The 17943-nt window shown below is 39.0% G+C and overlaps 1 protein-coding gene across 8 annotated transcripts in view; it reads left to right on the forward strand.

The window, feature by feature from the left end:
• Ncoa3 (nuclear receptor coactivator 3) overlaps positions 1-17943 on the forward strand; it is a 96095-nt gene that overhangs the window by 33857 nt on the left and 44295 nt on the right. For 6 of the 8 annotated variants that reach the window (XM_069989944.1, XM_069989951.1, XM_069989952.1 and 3 more), the window contains one exon: positions 8638-8715. The gene's annotated coding sequence lies outside the window, so the exon portion shown is untranslated. Of the gene's footprint in view, positions 1-8637; positions 8716-14476; positions 14517-17943 lie in introns of all 8 variants that reach the window. The other 2 variants (XM_069989949.1, XM_069989950.1) reach the window with 1 other exon arrangement.

The raw sequence follows: 17943 nt of genomic DNA on the forward strand, positions 1-17943 counted from the left end.
ATGACTCTTTTCTTTAAGGGCTTTATATCTTTGTTGGTGCTTTGCATAGTAAGTACAGGTCTTACTGTGTTGAATGTTAAGTGTACTTCAGTGTCTGGCTTTGTAGTTTTTAAGTAAAATGTTTTGCACATTCTATCAGGATATTTCTGAATCAAAGCTTATATATGTACATCATGTACATTTTTAAATATTAAGGAACGGAAATATCTTAATCTTAATATGCCAGGAACTCTGGGATCTTCCTTGCTAACCCCTCCCCCAATATAGCTGTCTGTGGAAATGGAATCCTGAGTGCTAATAGATGGCATTGCCTATTCCCTTCCCCCAGCTCTAGGGCCTTGTTTGCCTGCAGCTGCAGTGGTAGGCATCTTTCAGGAAGTGACCTTGGTTTGTATTAATCAAATTCAGAACACAAAAAAGCTGCTTGCTAACATGCTGACTTGATGTAAAATTTTATCACATCCATTTTCTTTCAAAATGAGGCCATCTTGTAAAAAGATATAGGAGACTCCTGATTTAATGTATCTATATACATCTTCTGCAAGCCATGTTAAAATAACAACCAGTTCTATTTTAAAATTAAAGACTTTTTATTGCCAAATATGCATAAACTTAAATTATGAGTGTTGGAAAGTTTTTACTAGAAAATTACTTGTTTAATGCAAAGAAATGTAATATCAGCATTAATTTATTTTCTATCTAAACAATTGACATTTTATTGCTATACAAACTTTACACTAGAAAGAATAGTGTATACTATACTTAAAACCCTTTAGGAGTTAGTCAGTAAGGTACTTTTTTTTTTTTTTTTTTTGGGTCCAGTCATGGGGCCTGAACTCTGGGCCTGGGCGTTGTCCCTCAGCTCTTCAGCTCAAGGCTAGTGCTCTACCACTTGAGCCACAGCACCATTTCCGGCTTTTTACTTTTTGCTTATGTGGTGCTGAGGAATCGAACTCAGGGCCTCAGGCATGCAAGGCAAGCGCTCTACCACTGAGCCACCTTCCCAGCCCCACAGTAAGTGTACTTTTATATTTTGCCTTCTGGTTTTCAGAAATAACTATCATATCTTAATTTGCTTATTTGGATAAGAACTAATATCCTTCATGCAATCATTTTCTTAGGGATTTCTGAATATAAGCCTAAATTTTAGTAAGACTGCTAAAACTCAGCTATTATGTCAATAAGAGAAATATAATGTTGACCACACATGCACTGTATGCTAAATTAAGATTTAATTAATTGATTATTTTGACAGGACAGGTATATTTTACTGTAGTATTTTTGTAGTGCTTTGAAGGAATCTAATTTTTAGATGTACTATAAGTTTATGTGGCAGTGTCTTTATTTTTATTTATTTTGTGTTGACTCTGGGGCTTGAACTGAAGGTCTGAGCACTATCCCTGAGCTTCTTTTGCTCAAGGCTGGTGCTCTACTACTTCAGCTACAGCTCTGCTTCTTCTGGCTTTTTGGTGCTTAATTGGAGATAAGAGTCTCATGGACTTTTCTGCCCGGGCTGGCTTCCAACCACAATCCTCAGATCTTAGCCTCCTGAGTATTTAGGATTACAGGCATGAGCCACCTGTGTCCTACTTTATTTTTGAGTTGAGGTCTTCCTGTGTTATACTGCCTGGCCTGTTTCTGGGTTCAAACATCTTTCTTCTCACCCTTCCCAACTGCTGCTCAATGTAAAGTTCAGAATGTGGACAACTGTGTTTAGTGGATTAGTATATTGATTTCTGCATTTGAAGAGATTTACATAAAACATTAATTAGGGGAGCAGTTGTATCTTGCCAAAAAGGCTTCATTCCTGTTTGTTTAGAGGATTCTCCTATGTACTGAAGTGTGTGGAAAGCAGGAGTACAGAAGGACATTTAAGCCTAAGGAGTTTTATCTATACTTCTGTAGGTTCAGCCCGTGTAAAGGTTAGGCACATTTCACACTTAAATTAATGACAGGATTATACAATAAAATTTCAGTGTAAGTAATTCAATGTCTTCATTAGCTGAGTTACTTTGAAGTATTTACTTTAAATGCATGCAGCATTATTCTTAGAACAGAGGTAAATCTGTCTCCTTAACCACTTAAATTCATTCTTTGTCTTGATACTGGTATAATAATTGGCTTATTAGATACTCCAGGATAAAGTAATTTCAAGGAGGAGGATAATTACTTGATCATTTCTTCCCTTAAACACTTGTTTAAAATAAAAATTGTCACCTTGAACTTAAAATGTTCTTTGCCTTCTCCACTTTTTTCCTGCTCTTATAAAAGGAAAAAGAAACACGACTAGAAATATGTGCAATCCTGGTAGCCAATGAGTTAATGTTCATTTGCTGCCTGAGGGGTCAGCGGTGCAGCCTCTATTTCCTGATTGGCTGCTAAAAGGTGAAATTGAAACCACTGTAAACTTTTGACCCTGTAGCAATTCTTGTGGAACGCCTTCCACTGGTGGAGCCCAGTGCTTTGCTCACCTCCCCACCCAGCCCTCCCACCCTTTTTCCTGTATTTATTTTGTGTGATCTTGCAGCACTGCAGGCAGCTTTTTCAAGATTGGGGAGAAGGAGGATGAGCAAGCACCAGCAAGCTGTTTGCTGGTGTGTCTGTTTGAAAGACGTGGGGTCTTTAGTAAATTGGTGTGACGATGGGCGATTTTAGTTTTCCCCTTAATTACAAGATAATTTTTAAGACTATTTTAATACCATTGTTTATTATCTGTTGTGTGAGCAAAATGTATAGTTTAAGCTTCTGGATATGTTAAATTAAGAATATTTTTAAGTTTCAGCTTCCTGTATCCCGTATACTGTTTTACATAGAAGGTCAGTAGTTTACAAAGTGGTTCTTCCCCTCCCCCCCCCCCCCCACCGCCCCCTTTATCTTTTTTCTTTTTCCTTCTGTTTTTGAGACCAAATTTTGATCTGTAGCCCACACTGGTCTTGCACTTACCATCCTCAACTCCCCAAGTGCTGGAATTACAGATGAGTGCTCCTGTGCCTGGCTCTTCTTTTTCTTTTGTTATAAAGAAACTCATATAGTTTCTGTTACAATCCTGGGTAGTCCTTGCACAAATTACAAATTCTTACTTCATTAATAGGCCCCTCCCCCCAGTAGTTTTTGGGGTTGTCTTGATTTCACATCTGCTCTATAGTTACCACAACAATCCTATGAAAAAGGCTGGTTAGCTTCCTCTTTCATTAGTATACTTAGGGTGGGGTTCTTTGTGACAGCTCACAAGTAAACAGTATATAAAACTCCCCACACTCCTCCATCTCTTTCCAGACAATTTCAACAGGTTTCATTATTCTATTCTTATATAGGCTTATAAACCATTTCTGCCATGTTCATCCTCCTTTACTTTCTTGCTTATCTATCCTCCCCACTCTTGCTTGGTGACCCCTGGGCCTGTCATCTCTTTCTTCTCTTTTGTAATACTGTTATAGGAATTTGCTTTCTACCTTTGGTTTTCTGACCCAGGACTATAGCTCACTGTAGCCTGTTGGTGTTCAATAAGTGCTTACTGGCTGGATGTTTTCATTTCAGGAACTTGATTCATTTCATTTGCCATATTCTCTTTTCCTACTTAATTAATGGCAGGCACCATGATTTGTTTATGTTTCTAAGTTCCAGTGCAGAGCCTGGCATGTAATAGACACACAATAAGCATTAAATTAAATTAAATGTGTTACCCAAGGTCATTCCAAGGAGCTGGATTTTACAAAACCTAGGTTTCCTAAAGGCAAGTCTTCTGTTTTAATGACTCCCCTACAACTAAACATGTATTATAATTTATTAATGAATGTGCAGAATAAATTATTGCTATTATTATTACTTTATTATTATTGCTAGTTCTGGGACTTGAATTCAGGACCTGGTTGTTGTCACTGACTTTTTTTTCCTCTAGGCTAGCATTCTACTTCTTGAGCCTACAGTTCTACTTCCAGTGTTTTGGTGGTTAATTGGAGATGTCTCACAGACTTTCCTGCCTGGGCTGGCTTTGAACCGTGATTCTCAGATCTCAGCCTACTGAGTAGCTAGGATTATGACATGAATCACTGGCACTGTGCTTAAAATAAATTATTTTAAGTAAGCTTGATCCTTTTTAGTATATCATAGGATAAGTAAATTGTAATACATAACAACTTTTTGAACATTATTCTTAATTTACTATATAATAACAATTCATTCTCTTCTGCCCTTAACAAAGTGGTAATAGTATTTTTAAAAGTTGTGGTCAGTATCTCACCAGTTTTCTCCTGCGTACTAAAAGCATTTTAACTGATTTGAGCATAGTAGTGGCTAAGAGATAGTTTTAAAAAGGTTTTACTAGCCCAGATAGCTCACACCTGTAATCCTAGCTACTCAGGAGGCTAAGATCTGAGGGGATCACAGTTTTAGGCCAGCCCAGGCAGGAAAGTCTGTGAGACTTTTTTTTTTTTTGTCAGTCTGGGGCTTGAACTCTGGGCTTGGGTGCTAACCCTGTGCTCTTCAGCTCAAGGCAAGCACTCTACTGCTTGAGCCACAGCACCACTTCTGTGTGAGACTCTTATCTCCAGTTAACCACCAGAAAATCAGAAGTGGTGCTGTGGCTCCAAGTGATAGAATGTTATCCTAAAGTGAAAAAGCTCAAGGATAGCACCTAAGCCCTGAAGGTTCAAGCCTCATGACTGACACCCCCCCCCATTTTTTTAAAATGAGTATGTCTTTACCTCAGAAACATCCATCTTATATAATTTTAAACTGTCACATGAGTTCAATGCATTCTATTTTCCCCCGTAGTACAGCTACAGATCAGTTGATTGCTAGAAATGAAATCAGTTGTTATAGTTATAGCAAAGGATTTATTTGTCACTTGGTTAATAATTCCAACTACAAAAGAATATTAAATTTAACAGTGATGTGACACAACTTTCAAAAAACCTAAAAACTGGCAAACCAGTTTATCCTGTAATGATTTGAAAATCAGCAATAGTTGATTGTCCTCTGGAGGTTGAAGCTGCCATTTCTAGGATTTAAGAAGTGAGGAGTCTGTTGGGCTGGGAAGGTGGCTCAGTGGTAGAGCACTTGCCTTGCATGCATGAGGCCCTGGGTTCGATTCCTCAGCACCACATAAGCAGAAAAAAAAAGCCGGAAGTGGCACTGTGGCTCAAGTGGTAGAGTACTAGCCTTGAGCTGAAGAGCTGAGGGACAGCGCTCAGGCCCAGAGTTCAGGCCCCACGACTGGACCAAAAAAAAAGAAGTGAGGAGTCTGAGTAATGACAGCGGTAGCCAATAGTTTGTAGGTTAATAGCAGAGTCCTTGCCTCTTCCATGTTTAGCAACCCTCCCTCCGCCTCCTTTTTTTTTTGGGTTGTTGTTGTGGTTGGTTGAACTGTGGGCCTGGGTGTTGTCCCTGAGCCTCTCTGTGCTCAAGATTACCGACCTATCACTTGAACTACAGAGACACTTCTGGTTTTTGAGTAGTTAATTGGAGATAAGAGTCTCACAGGGACTTTTTCTGCCCAGGCTGGCTTTGAACTGTGGTCCTTAGATCTCAGCCTCCTAAGTAGCTAGAATTACAGGTGTGAGCCACCAGCCTCTGCTCCCTACCACATGTTTATTATATTTGATGGCCACTTTTTGTCTTGTTGGTGTTCTCAAGTAGCACTGTAGAGTGGATTTCCTTTTCTCTTTTCCAGTTTGATTCTTTGTTCTGTCCTTCAGGCATGTCTTCACAGGCTAGCTATTAACCGAGCTTGGTTTGATTTCTTTTTTTTCCCTTCTCCATTAGCTTCTGGTGAAACAGGTTTGTTGTTGTTTTTTTTTTTTTTTGGGGTCCGGTCGTGGGGCCTGAACTCTGGGCCTGGGCGCTGTCCCTCAGCTCTTCAGCTCAAGGCTAGCACTCTACCACTTGAGCTACAGTGCCACTTCCGGTTTTCTAGTGGTTTATTGGAGATAGGAGTCTCACAGTCTTTCCTGGTCTTTCCTGCCCGGGCTGGCTTTGAACCGTGATTCTCAGATCTCAGCCTCCTGAGTAGCTAGGATTACAGGCGTGAGCCACTGGTGCCCGGCTTAAACTTATTTTTTGATAAAGCCAATATATCCAACAAATCTTGGCTCCAGACAGTTTTTAACTCACCAACATTTTTTAAAACAGCTTTAGAGGACTGTTGAATATAGTACTTTTCAAGACTATTTACCCCCAAGTTCCCAGGAAACAAGCCAGTCATTGATCTTTGACTATCCAGGAATCTCTGGAGGTTAGCTATTTGCTTTCCAGGATTTTGTATTTTGTAGACAGTGTGTCTTTATCCTGAGTGTACAGATTGGTAGGGGTTAACATTCCTTCCAGAGTGTGAAAACCAGCTTTACAGTAGTTGAATATTAGCTTAGGTAGTTTGTTACCAACTTTCCACACTAGGTAGTGGTACTTAGATATTTTCTGACTTGAGTTCCTTCTCATACCCCACTATACTTACTTCTTAGATGTACTCATCCCATAGTCCACCATAAAAAAGGAACAGTAACAGCCAAAGAACCTGAGGCAAAGTCCTGAAGTGAAACCTGATTTAAAACAAGGGCCAAGAAAACCTGAATTTTTCTGCCTACCTTTCTCCTCTCCATTTTTATCTAATTGAATAAGACCACAAGATTAACATTAAAAAATACTGAAATCATTTAAAAATAAAAACAAGTATGTTTACTATTTTTAGTTTAGTGTGCTTGGAAATTCTTTTTTTTTGGGAGGGGGGCGAGTCTTGAGATTTGAACTCAGGACCCAGACACTCTCCCTGTGCTTTTTTTTTGCTCAAGGCTAGCACTCTACCACTTGAGCCACATCGCCACTTCCGGCTTTTTCTGTTCATGTGGTACTGAGGAATGGAACCCAGGGCTTCATGCATGTTAGGCAAGCACTCTACCAGTAAGCCACATTTCCAGCCCTGGAACTTCTTCAGTTATATTATTTGTTAAATAGTCTTGGGTTAGCCGGGCGCTGGTGGCTCACGCCTGTAATCCTAGCTACTCAGGAGGCTGAGATCTGAGGATCGCGGTTCAAAGCCAGCCAGGGCAGGAGAGACCGTGAGACTCCTATCTCCAATAAACCACCAGAAAACCGGAAGTGGCGCTGTAGCTCAAGTGGTAGAGCGCTCGCCTTGAGCTGAAGAGCTGAGGGACAGCGCCCAGGCCCAGAGTTCAAGCCCCACGACCGACAAAAAAAAATAGTCTTGGGTTGTAAAAGTTTAATTTTTGAGCTTTATATGCTAGTTACCAATAAATATTGATAAATTTTCATTTAATGCTCACAAAAGCCTTATGATATATCTGTATATGTGTGCACATATGTATGTATGTATCCACTTCTATCTTTATATATTAATTTCTATATGTATATGTATGTATATATATATATGTCTATGTACCTATATAGCTCTAAAGAGTCTTAGTCTGAACCAGGTGCCTACCAAGTAAGGGAAAAAACTGGCAATCTACATCTAACCTACTGTATCCGTTTAATGCTAACAACTAGTTGTATTATTAATTATAGATGCATTTCAAGTTAAAAATACAAAAGCTTCTTTTTGGTACCTATCTCAGTTATAACCCTGTAACTGTACTCTGATTATATGTAGACATGTAATTACGCAGCATTGTTACTATTACCTGGATTTTCTCCTTTTCTTTTGCTAACTATATATGCTGTGCCTCTCCCTCCATTTTCTCCCCTTTTGTATTCAAAGTGTAGTGCCATTCATACAAGGTGGATAGATGATGGTTTGCTTTCCCTATGTGCTTTATCAGTTGGCTATAGCTATAATATGCTTGGTTCTCGGAATTTATGAATGTATTTTCTTACCCCTTTCCAAAGGCCTGTCAATGCCAGCATGAATGTTATTAACTTTAGGGCATATTGTAGTTATGGTTGTTGTCTTGATAAAGATGCCACTAGAATCATTGACAGATTGTTGTTTCATTGTACATTTGGAAATTCATAGGGGAGGTGAATGTTTTTACTTGCTCCTCATTTCTACTTGTGCAAAAGTCTGTTTCTTTGTTCATATTTGTTATTGCATATTATTGTAATTATTGTCTCTAGATTCCCCATTTATAATATTTCTCTATTGGTGATTCAAACACATCCTTTATAGCGAGTGAGAAAACATCCCCCTCCTTTCCCTGTATGCTGCTTGTTGTAGTCCTTCATCTGTTCCTTTATGTGGGTATTGATCTTGTTTGAACTGCGAGTATTTAAGAATTAGCTTCTACCAGGGTCTTAATGTAATTCATTTCTGTTGAGCTTTCATTTTGGACATATGAGGGGGATCTACAAATTCAGAGCATCCATCTGTTCAGATTACTTATTAGTATTTACAGCTGGTCTCCTTCATTCCCACTTTACTTATCCATATTTACAAACAGTGACAGAGTATATTGTGTATACCATACATTAAAAAAAGGGAAAAGGCAGAAGTATTGATACATGGGAAAATAAGGCATTTACTCAAATTCCTAGGAAGAGGCATTGTACTTGATAGCTTTTATTTGTTTTTGTTTTAAGTTGAAGGAAGGAAGAGAATGGAACAATGAATTTATGTTTGACTGATACTAATGTTTATTTGAAGAAAGGGCAATAAAATTCAACCCTTCCTCCTTTTTTTGTTCTCAGGCTCAAAATACTTGCTGAACAGTGGACTCAGAGACCATTAAATATAAACTCGTACTTGACCAGCATTTGATTAGCCAGGTAATTTATTCATTTTATTTTAACTTGATCCATTGTAATTTTATTTCAACTTTTTAATTACTACCCTTTCCTTTCATTTATGGTTTAATTTATACTTATTTTATACGTGATGCTTTTCTCTTTAATGTTAATTCTAGTTGAAAGAATGGGCATGGGATATTCACTCTAATATATACTCATTTATGTTCATTTACATGTATGTGAATGGGTAAACAAACATAACCTTGGGAAGGGAGAAAACATCCCTCTGCCTCCCATGACTAAACATTTTAAGGACACTTAATCTGAATGAACCCTAGCCCATGTTTACCATTTTACCTGGTGAAGATGCATTTTCCCAGATTGTGCTGGCAAATAGAATTTCAAATAGCCGGGCTGGGAAGTTGGCTCAGTGGTAGAGCGCTTGCCTTGCAAGCATGAGGCCCTGGGTTCGATTCCTCAGCACCACATAAGCAAAAAGAAAAAAGCCGGAAGTGGCGCTGTGGCTCAAGTGGTAGGGCACTAGCCTTGAGTTGAAGAGCTGAGGGAAAGTGCTCAGGCCCAGAGTTCAGGCCCCACAACCGGACCAAAAAAATAAAAAAAAAAAAAAAAAAAAGAATTTCAAATTGCCTCATTCTTAACCTTGAATGTTGCACCAGAATAAGAAAAAACAAGAATAGAGAGTTGTCTAATATCCAAGAAAGCAGTTATGCTTTGCCTAGTTACATGTCTTTTGTTAGTAAAACCATCATTCTCTTAGACTTCTGCAGTTTTGAATCCCATTTCCTTTGATGTGTTTAGCAAACAGGCTTTATCTAGTTTGCTCTTTTTCCCTTTCTCTTGTTGTGTTTGTTCTACTTTCTGTTTCTAATTTTAGCTTCCTTTAGACCAAGACTCCATAATTTCATGCTTCTATTTCTACTTCTTTATCCATTTGTAATTTTATTCATTTGTAATTTTGCTAGAATTTTCAAAAAAAAATACAACTTTTTTTCTTTTTTGTCGGTAATGGGGCTTGAACTCTGGGCTTGGGTGCTGTCCCTGCGCTCTTCAGCTCAAGGCAAGTGCTAACTTTTTTTCTTAAATATTTTTCCTTGGCTTTCAAGAAAAGGTACAAGAGCGGGGTGCCTGTGGCTCATGCCTGTAATCCTAGCTACTCAGGAGGCTGAGATCTGAGGATCATGATTCAAAGCCAGCCTGGCAGGAAAGTCCATGAGACTCTTCTCCAGTTAACCACCAGAAAACTGGAAGTGGTGCTGTGGTAGAGTGCTAATCTTGAGCTGAAGAACTCAGGTACAGCACTCAGGCCCAGAGTTCAAGACCTAATGGGGAGTGGGGAATGAAAAAGGCTGAGGTAGATAGAGTACCTGCTCTACAGCAGTGTGTGTGTGGGAGGAAGTGGGGAGGGAAAGAAAGAGGGAGGAAAGGAGATAGAGAAAGATTTGAAATAGCTTTTTTTTTTTCCCCTGGAAATTTAAGTTACCAGCCTTTAGCTTTTGTACTTTGCCTAACTTGCATTGATTTTTCTTCTCTTCCTTCTCTCCTCCTCCTCCTCCTGCTCCTCCTCATCCTCCTGCTGCTGGGAACAAAAGATTTTTATTAATCTTCATGGCTATTTTTAGCATTAGACTTAAATGTTACCCTTTCAAAAAAGCACTAAGACCATAATAGTTGAAAAACAAGTCCTTGCTGAAGATGTATTCTGTGAGTTTGATCACAAATGCCTTGGAGAAGGATACAAACTGTAGATGGTAGAAATTTAGAATAGCCATGTTTACAGCTTTGCAGAAATAATGTAGTAATTATTTCCATTGCACATGACATTTTAAGGATAATAATTATGATTAGCAGCATTACACTGGCACCATCAAGCTCTTGTATAGGAGCAAAGGTATACAAAACTGTTAAAAATAGGCTAGAATCACTAACAGGTTTTATTTACAGGTCACTAGCTTGATAAAGTGTCTTGCTATGCTTGGCATTTAGATGGCTTACTTGGGGAACTCATTTAATATACAATAACTACCATTGGCATCATAGTTACAGATTGCACAAATATCTATTAATATATAGTTTATAATCTGGGGCTTGAACCTCAGGGCCTGGAAGATGTCACTGAGCACTTTTGTTCAGGGCTAGTGGTCTACCACTTTTTTTTTTGCTGGTCCTGAGACTTGAACTCTGGGCCTGGGTGCTGTCCCTGAGCTTCTTTCACTCAAGGTAAGCATTCTACCACTTGAGCTATGGTGCCATTTCTGGCTCTTTTGAGTTTATTGGAGATAAGAGTCTCATGGACTTTCCTGCCCCGGCTGGCTTCGAACCACAGTCCTCAGATCTCAGACAACTGAGTAGCTAGGATTACACTGAGCCATCTCTTTCTCACTTTTTTTACACACACACACACACACACACACACACACACACACACATTTTTTTCAGTCCTCAGATCTCAGACAACTGAGTAGCTAGGATTACACTGAGCCATCTCTTTCTCACTTTTTTTACACACACACACACACACACACACACTTTTTTTTGTTTTTGCTTTTGTTTTGGTCAGTTGTTAGGCTTGAACTCAAGCCCTGGGCTTTGAACTTGCCCTGGACCTAGGTACTGTCTTTGAGATTTTTCACTCAGGGCTAGCACTCTACCACTTTGAGCCACAGAGTACCGCTTCTAGTTTTCTGGGGATTAATATGAGATAAGAGTCTTATGAACTTTCCTGCCAATCTAGTTTCAAATCCTGAGTAGCTAGAATTACAAGTGTAAGCCACTGGCACCTGGCCCTTTAACCTTTTTTCCCCCCAAATTATAGCCTTACAACTTTTTATATCTTTCTAACTTGAGAAAAGATCTCTTGTATGAGATGATTTTTAAAAAATAGTTCTCCATCCTTTGTGGTTTAATTTGAAATGATTAAAAAATTTAATTTAAACAAAAATTTTAACATGAAATACTTCTAGTTCATCTTATTATTCTAGTGAAGTTAAAGAAGAAAACAATCCCAGGTTACCTTCTTACATAACAATTCACACAATTTTTAATTTATTCCCAAAGTAATCAAAATATTTCTGCCCAAGAGTATAGTGGGACATTTTTGAAAAGCAAGAAATCTTTAAGAGGAAATAAAAATTCATCCCGCAGATCCATCAACATCAGTTACTATGCAGTTCTGTTCAGAAAGAGATCAGGGAGCCGGGCGCTGGTGGCTCACGCCTGTAATCCTAGCTACTCAGGAGGCTGAGATCTGAGGATCACGGTTCAAAGCCAGCCCGGGCAAGAAAGACCGTGAGACTCCTATCTCCAATAAACCACCAGAAAACCGGAAGTGGCGCTGTAGCTCAAGTGGTAGAGCGCTCACCTTGAGCTGAAGAGCTGAGGGACAACGCCCAGGCCCAGAGTTCAAGCCCCACGACCAACCCAAAAAAAAAAAAAAAAAAAGAAAGAGATCAGGGAATCCAATTAAGGCAGAATACTGATCCCTATTATCTATTAAAAATCTTCTAACTAACTCAAGAGATACCTGGGGTTCCCAAGGATATTGAAGAGTTGACTTGTTGGGCTCGAATAGTGGGAACCTTTAATTCTCAAAAACTGCCAGTTTGGAGATGGGAAACCCTTTCTCCAGTCCTTTTTCTAGTGTTAACTCTCACAGCAGAGGGGGTGCTGGATATAGTGGCCCCTTCTTAGGACATTTGGCTTTCCAGTGTTCTTTTTTCCACATTTATGACATTTCCCCTTTAAGTTGCTTGCATCAGCATGCTATTTAGAGTTGCCCTGAGTTATTCCTTGGGGAGGCATTCCTTTAGAGGGAAATTTTCTGTTGATAATCATAGGTAGTATTTGACCTTGCATTTCAGCATATAATTGGGCTTGCCTCTCTTGCTGGTAATTTACCTCTCTTAATACTTCTTTGTTATACCATTAAATCCTAATTGTTGAAACCTGTTAAAAAGGCTCGTTTACTAATGTTTGTCCTATTGAATCTGGGCTGGTATTAGTACAGATTCCAGGTGTCTCTGTTAACAATCCTTTTCCTGAGTTATACTTTGTCATAATTAATCATGCAGTTAAAAAGTTCTACATTGGTATTCCCAATTCAGTAGCTCCAGTTGGCTTCATCATTGGGAATGATGAGATTTCCCATTGATTTTACTTTATCCCTGACATGGACCTCATTATCATAACCTTGAGCTGCTGCTGTCCAATGGTATTCTTCTCTCCCTGAGTGCAACAGACTGAGAATAGAACATCAAAGTCCTTCTAGTTTAGTCACCAGTAGTAGTTATAATCTTAAATTGATCTAAGATTTTTTCAGTGTTCTTAGAAACGTGTGTGTGTGTGTGTGTGTGTGTGTGTGTGTGTGTGTGTGTGTGTGTGTGTGTGTGTGTGTGTGTGTACACGTGTACGTATAGTGAGATATTTCTGCCATCCAAAAAAACTGTACGTAAAGAGAATTTCAGACAATTTACTCTTGTCGTTTCTCAAAATGAAAATAAGCAGGAATATTGTATTAAAGTAAGTGTGTCCATTTACAGGGCAAGATTTTCCATTATCTAATTAATTAGGTAGGGCTTGAATTCAAGACCTGGGCGCTATCCCTGAGCTCTTTTGCTCAAGGCTCTACCACTTTGAGCCACAGCTCTACTTCTGGTTTTTGAGTGGTTAATTGGAGTCATGGGGACTTTTCTCTGAGCTGGCTTTGAACCATGCTCCTCAGAGCTCAGCCTCCTGAGTAGCTAGGATTACAGGTGTGAGCCACTGGCACCTGGCCCATTATCTAATTTATAATGAGGATGGATAGATAGATAGATAGATATACCACACATACACACATTATAATAATAAAGCTTTTTTTTCCTTCTGGCTGTGAGGCACTTGAATTCAGGACCTGGGCACTGTCCCTGAGCTAAAGTTTTGCTCAAGTGTAGCACTCTACCATTTGAGCCACAACTCCACTTCCAGTCCAGTCTTTTGGTGGTTAATTGGAGATAAGAGTATTGGACTTTCTTGGCTGGGCTGGCTTTGAACCGCAATCCCCAGATCTGAGCCTACTGAGTAGGATTACAGGTATGAGACACCAATTCCTGGCTAATCTCTCTTCTTTAAAGTCATAGTTCTTTAGAATACACACCAATTGATAATTGCTAGAAATGTTAGCTATTGTTCCCATTTTTGTTTTCTGTGTCTTATGGGAATTAACTTCTGGCTGGCTCGCCAATTTCTGTCACAACATACATGATGGGTGGATGGGTGGAGTGCGTGGATGGATGGATGGATGGATGGATGGATGGATGGATGGATGGATGGATGGATGAGGGGGTTCCATCAGCTTTAGAATTTTCACAAAATTGCAGGTCCTTAAGTCTTTCATGGTGTCTTACAAAAAGGAGAGTCCCACAAGGTGAAAATTACAGAAAGGGCCTATTTTTTAATGTAACAAGAGGAATAGGAAAAAGAAACTTCCTTTGCTCCTCATGCAGGAAATGAGTGTTAAGGATTTGAAACTGATGGGACTCAGAAGGTGGCTCAGTGGTAGAGTGCTTGCCTTGCATGCTTGAGGCCCTGGGTTCGATTCCTCAGCACCACATAAGCAAAAAGAAAAAAAGCCAGAAGTGGTGCTGTGGCTCAAGTGGTAGAGTGCTAGCCTTAAGCTGAAGAGCTAAGACCCCTGCCCCCCCCAAAAAAAAAAATATTTGAAACTGATTTGATTCTTGGGTTCCTGCTTTTTCCTCTTCTTTCTCTTTTCCTTGTTTCTCACTTTCCCTTCTTTCTCTTTCAGTTCCTCCTTTCTACACTCCCATTTCCCAACCTCCTTGAGGGTAAGTTACATTTGTTGTATATCTTTTCTCTAACATTTCATGGTATTTATGAAGAATAGGATAATTCTCTTATATAACCATAGTAAACTAACAACTTCATAAATAGGCATTCATATAAACATATTGTCCAATTCCAATCTTAACCAAATGCCTTAATGAAATCTCTTAGAACATTTTTCCTACTACCAGTATAGAATTTATTCTGGCATCAGATACTATACTTAATTACTATACTTAACCCTCCTTTTTCCCACAGTTGTGGGCCACTACATTTAGCATTTTAAAAAATTGGTTGAGATAGGGTGTTGTTTAGTTGTTTTTTGTTGTTGTTGTTTATAAAAATATAATGAAGGTAGTGTGCTGGCCTTTTAAGCTTAATGATTGCAAGATTGGACTGTTACTATAAAATTTTTTTTACTACATTGTATTCTTTTGTCTGGCTTTATTAGAATTCATTTTTCAGGGAGTAAGTGTGCTGTTACTACACATCTGTGAGCCTAGAACTTGGAAGGCGGAGATCAAGAGCATTGTGGTTTGAGTCCAACCCAGGCAAAAATTGGGTTAGCTATGTTGCATGCTTGCATTCCAGTTATGGGGGAAAGATACGGAGATTTCAGTCCAAAGTAGGCCCAGCAAAATCAATAAACCCTATCCAAAATGGGTGAAAGGTGTATCTCAAATCCCACAACTCTCCCCACCCCCCAAAAAAGAAATGCATTTTCTAAATGTAGGACTGATCAATAGTTCCTTCTGGCCTTTGATCAATGTTACAAACACCCTCCCTCCTTCTTGTGAAACAGGGTCTTGCTATATTGCTTAGGAAGGTTTGGAATTCAGCTGTGTAGCTCAGGCTACCCTCAAACTTGTGAACCTTCTGCCTCAGCCTCCCACTTGCTGGTTTATACCTTTTTTTTTTTGTAAAATATTTTTATTGGCCTGAAGTTGTAAACATAATCACTGGTATAACAAATTTTCTTCTTTTTTTTTTTTGGCTGGTCGTGGGGCCTGAACTCTGGGCATGGGCATTGTCCCTCAGCTCTTCAGCTCAAGGCCAGCGTCCTACCACTTGAGCCACAGCGCCACTTCCAGCTCTCTCTGCTTATGTGGTGCTAAGGAATTGAACCCAGGGCCTCATGCATGCAAGGCAAGCACTCTACCACTGAGCCACCTTCCCAGCCCCGTAGTATAACAAATTTTCTTTCCACACAGTAGCACTCCTTTAGAAAAGTATACTTTCTTTTAGGATAACTGTTATATTACTTTGTTTTATTTCATACCACTTATTATTTATGCAAAGATTAGCAGTAAGCACTGCCATTTTTAAACTTTTAGTTACTTAAAAATGGTGGCACATGCCTATAATCCTAGCTACTCAGGAGGCTGAGATCTGAGAATCATGGTTCAAGGAGACTATAACCTCCAATAAATCACTAGAAAACTGGAAGTGGCCCTGTGGCTCAAGTAGATCGCTCGCCTTGAATGAGGGATAGCCCAAGCCCTGAGTTCAAACCCACGTAAGACCAAAAAAAAAAAAAAAACCACTGTGAAAGTAAAGTTTACATATAACATTTAGCCTTCTTAGGTTTACAGATTATTAAGATTAACACATATAACCACCACTACAATCATGATATAAAACAGATCCATAAAGTTCCTTTGTGTGCCTTTGCATTTACTGTAGTCCCCTCTACTGGTCCTTGACCATCACAGGGGCCTTCCATCCAGCTCATTTGCTGTATGTCACTAGTTTTGCACTTTTTATGGTTTTGTGTTAGTGGCCTTGTCAGTGTGTGCATTATTATCTTTTGTGGTTGTGGTACTATTCTTAGGTTTTCTTTTTCTGCTTGTATTTCTGTCTTGAAAGTTTGTATCACTACATCTTTTTTTTTTTTTTTTTTTTTGGTCAGTCGTAGGGCTTGAACTCTGGGCCTGCGTGCTGTCCCTCAGCTCTTCAGCTGAAGGCTAGCACTCTATCACTTGAGCCTCAGCCCCACTTCCGGCTTTTTCTGCTTATGTGGTACTGAGGAATCAAACCCAGGGCCTCATGCTTGCAAGGCAAGCACTCTACCACTGAGCCACCTTCCCAGCCCCTATCACTATATCTTTAAACTTCACTGATTCTTCCTCTATACCACTCATCTCCATTCTTCCGATGTCCCTCAAAGGCATTCTGTATTTTTGTTACAGTCTATCTAGTTGCTAATATTTCCTTTTCATTCTTTCTTACAGTTTCCCATCTTTCTTCTGTAATACTGTCTTTTCTTGCATATCATCTATTTTCCTCTTTAGAATGCTTTGTATATTAATCATAGTTAACATTGCACTATTGAATCCTAAGTGGTATTTGTTTTCTCCTTTTTTTTTAATGGTGGTAATTGACTCAGGGCCTTCTGTGTGCTAGGCAAGTGCTCTAACAGTTGAACTCTTTTTGTTTTTGTTTTGTTTTTGAGAGAGGTCTTGATACCTTTGCCTAGCTAGGTTTTGAATTTGAGATCCTCTTACACATCTGCCTTCTGAGTAGCAGGGAGCCCAGAAAAGTGGTGAGAAGAATTGTTTTTGAGAAACTTGGCTTTATTACAGCAAACTTTGGAGGCATTTTGCATGTATCAGCAAACCCTGTTTTTAGTGCATTGACTTCTCAATTAAGAATGTAGATGATTACACAAAATATTGTACATAAATGTTCATAGCAACAGCATCCATAATAGTAAAAAAAAAAAACCAACTCTCAGTGCCAAGTTCTTACTACAGATTGACTTCCTCAGCATTTGCCACAATTTTTAAAAACTTTAATTTTTATTATAGAACCTGTGGTTGTAGGGTCACCGTTAATTCCAGCAATCTAACATTTCCATATGTCAAGAAAGTTACTATCAAATATATTCTTAAAATAGGGGAGAACAAAGGAAGAAGTCACATTGTCCAAGAAGCATTGTACTCATAATCTGACTTACAGAATTGTAAACCCTTTGTACAACTACTTCACAATAATATTTTATTAAAAGGAGAGAAATCCCTCCCCTATTTGTAAATTAAATGGTTGTGAGATGCACATAGCTGTATGTCAGGTACCTCCAGAAATCAGTTGTTACTCACAAAGACATTACTGTAATTAAACTTGCCATAATTTTGGTGAATCTTTTATTATTAAGTGCTGTGGTCACAAATAGAAAAGCTACAGCTATTTTGCTTAAAATGATCTGACTTTTTTTCTCATCTTCTTTTAGTTAATTTATTTTATTTTATTTTATTATTTTTGCTGGTGCTGGGACTTGATCTCAGGGCCTGGATGCTGTCCCTGAGCTTCTTTTACCCAAGGCTAGCATTCTACCTCTTGAGCCAAAGCTCCACTTTCAGCTTTTCGTTGTTGCTGTAATTTATTGGAGAAGAGTATCATGGACTTTCCTGCCCTGGCTGGCATCAAACA

The sequence above is a fragment of the Dipodomys merriami genome, unplaced genomic scaffold (assembly GCF_024711535.1).
Source record: "Dipodomys merriami isolate MVZ:Mamm:240054 unplaced genomic scaffold, mDipMer1.0.p SCAF_39, whole genome shotgun sequence".
NCBI lineage: Eukaryota > Metazoa > Chordata > Mammalia > Rodentia > Heteromyidae > Dipodomys > Dipodomys merriami.